The following is a 3,021-nucleotide window of genomic DNA, read 5'->3' on the forward strand; positions in this document are numbered from 1 at the left end:
GCCCTGCCCTGCCCGGGGCCCCGCTCCATCATCCCCGGAGGTCCCTCTCTCCATCCCTCTCTCCATCCCTCTCTCCTCTCTCCTCCATCCCGGCCGCCCTGCTGCATCCCGGCCCGGCCGCCCCCTCCCTCCTCTCCATCCCGGCGCGGGCTCGCCCCGCACGCCGGGAGCATCAAAGTATTTACCAGTTCACGGCCGCTTTCCCGCAATCGCAGCCGAAGCTGTAATCCACTGGATTCGCCTCCTCCGGCTCTCCCAGCCGCTGGGAGCAGGAGGGCTCCCAGTAGCGCGCCGGACACTTCCCAATTATACCGATTTTTATATATTTTTCTGCCCTTTCCTGGGATCGGGGCGCGGGGAGGGAGGGCTGGAAATCCCCATCCGGAATCCAGCCTCATCCGTGCCGAGCCACCTCCATGTAAATCCGACCATCAGGCAGGCAATGGAAATGATCAAACGCTACTTCTCTCCGTCTGCAGGCAGATAATCCCACTAATCCAATAGATCTCCCCCGATCCGAAAGTGCCCTCCAGACGAATCCCTTTCGCTCGATGTCCGGCGGGCGATCGCGGAGCCGCGGCGGTGCCCGGAGAGGCGCGGGAGCTGCGCGGAGGGGCGCGGAGGGGTGTTAATCTTTTTTGGCTCCTGGATGCACGGCTCGCTCAAACCGCCGAGATCCCTGCTTTTTCCCCTATTACACGTTTCCACCCCGCCGCGGGGCTGGGGGGTCCCTCCGGCGGCCGCGGGCAGCGGCACGGAGAGCACGGAACCCCGCGAGCACCGGGGCGCAAAGGGATGCCGGAGCAGGGTGGAGATGCTGCACACACCTGCGTGCGGGTGGGCTGCTGCCTCTTGCTAAATTATCTTCCCAAATTATGTGATTTGTGTATAGTTTATGCAGAGAGGTGTGGATTGGACTCAAATATTTCACACGGGTGTGATTTAAGATGAAGCCGTGGTCTGTCTTACTCGGATCATCACTGTCTGTACACGAGATATAAGTGACTCTTTTTGTTTCCCCTTGCTGTTTCTTAAAATGTTTTACTTATTTTTCATTTCTTTCTCTATTTCTAATTGAGGAATAAAAGTATTCTCTGACCCCAGTCCTCATGCTTTCTAGGATGGATCACATCAGACAATGAAAGTTGAGGACTCAGGGGATATGGGGAGAAAGGAAGGCCAGATCAGAAGGGAAATGAGAATAGCCCTTTGAATGCTGATAGGTCTGTTCACTTTTTAACAGCCACGATCACACATTAAAACATCCCGAGTTAAGCCTCTTGCAGAGAGCTCATTAACATCTGTTATTTTAGGAGAGAGAGACTTCCCTTCACATTGTGTTTAAGAACTGTATTTTTCTCTGCTAATAGGCACCTCAGGTTAAAATATTGACACAAACCAAGTGCAGCAAACCCACTCATGTTTCCAAGCTTACAGCCCCAGGCAAGGTCTGGAGGTGCCCAAAAATTTGATAAGCTTTTACACATTCACCTGAGAGCACATCCCAGTGGAGGGAAGGTCAGCCCCAGCCACGCTGGGCTATTTATGTCTCTCAGTCCCACTGAGGATCTGGATCTAAATGCCCATGGCAGGAGTGACAGGACACGGTAGTAATTCATCCTGTGACATTCCCATGTACTGGAATAATCCTGTCCTGGGAATGGTTTTTGCCTGTCTCAATAACTATTCCAGTCCATGGTTAATTAGGAAAGTCCAGAATCCTTCAGTACTCTGAAATTTAACTCTTTTGCTGTCGCCAAATGCATGCAGCTCTCAGGTACAGGAGGGAAAGGCAGAACCTACTCTGCTGACAGGGCAATCCCATGAATGTTGTTATGCTAGTCTCAAGGGAATACTACGTGGAAAAAAAAGTTTCAAAACTAGAAATGAATTTTGTTTATGGAAATCAATCACTTGCCACCAGCCACAGATCAACCAACAGCCTAAAAACTATCACCAAAGAGGCAATACCAGGTGAGATATTCTGCCATTCTTCACCTGCACAAAACCCTGGAGTAGCTTTATCTTTGAGTTGTTCTTTATACTGAAAAGCAAGAAATAAAGGTGAAATAAAATAACAGCGCTCTCCTTGTCACTAGATAAGCCACTGGAATCCACGTGTGCAAAATTTTATACTCCCTCCTTCAAGAAGGATGGAGAATCCTCCCTGGGTTCCCTGAGCGACCATGTGAACATCTCCTTGGAGTGCTCCAAATATCATTTAAGCAGATGATCCCCTCCTAAGTGTGTGGGGAAATCAACCCATTTATCTCTTTACCAGGCCTTTTGTGGGTGGCAGGAGCTGACAATTTACACCCAACTTGCAACAATCCCACCTTTGGCCACCAAGTCTCCATCTGGTCCTAACCCGCCTTCACTCGTGCAGAAATGGCACCAAATTGTTGAGCACGTTCAGCTGTCCTTCAAGTCCCTCTCACAGCAGAGATGTGTGATACCACTTCATTCACTCACCACTTTTGCTCTGGACTTGATTCATTCAAGTCACTTGATTCATTCACTTCATTCACTCACCACTTTTGCTCTGGTCTGTCCCCAACGTTGGGGTCCCTTTGCAGAACTTTTCCATTCTCTTTCACTCTGCTTCCCTGCCCTGTGTTCAAACATTTCTCCCTTTTCCTTCCCCCAGGGGCCTCAATGGTTCTCCTCTCATCCAAAACACTGCTGGGGAAAGAGGGATACTGACTTGTGGGAAGGAACAATATTTGTCTCCAGCTCTAGAAAATTGTACAGGTCCAGGAGGGGATATTTGGCTGGGAAAACAAAGTATAGAGCCAACCCCTCTATACAGAGATGTGATAGCAATAGCTGAGCCTACATACGTGGTAATAATAGATTATATTCTAATATAGTAAAATAATATATGACACTCCTGTATCCATGCAGTGTCTGATGCTGATTCAACCAGCAGATTCAACCAGGACATCCTTGCCTGTAGGAGCTAAGTGGCTTGCACACACACTTTTATATCTATATATCTATAAATATAAATATTTAAATAAG

At 49.0% G+C, this 3,021-nt stretch overlaps 1 protein-coding gene across 4 annotated transcripts in view; it reads right to left on the minus strand.

The window, feature by feature from the left end:
- NLGN1 (neuroligin 1) overlaps nucleotides 1–705 on the minus strand; it is a 314,121-nt gene extending 313,416 nt beyond the window's left edge. For all 4 annotated transcript variants that reach the window (XM_031055363.1, XM_031055362.1, XM_031055361.1 and 1 more), the window contains exon 1: nucleotides 186–705. The gene's annotated coding sequence lies outside the window, so the exon portion shown is untranslated. The remainder of the gene's footprint in view (nucleotides 1–185) is intronic.
- Nucleotides 706–3,021: the final 2,316 nt, after the last annotated feature.

Source organism: Geospiza fortis, unplaced genomic scaffold (assembly GCF_000277835.1).
Source record: "Geospiza fortis unplaced genomic scaffold, GeoFor_1.0 scaffold172, whole genome shotgun sequence".
In the NCBI taxonomy this organism is placed as follows: domain Eukaryota; kingdom Metazoa; phylum Chordata; class Aves; order Passeriformes; family Thraupidae; genus Geospiza; species Geospiza fortis.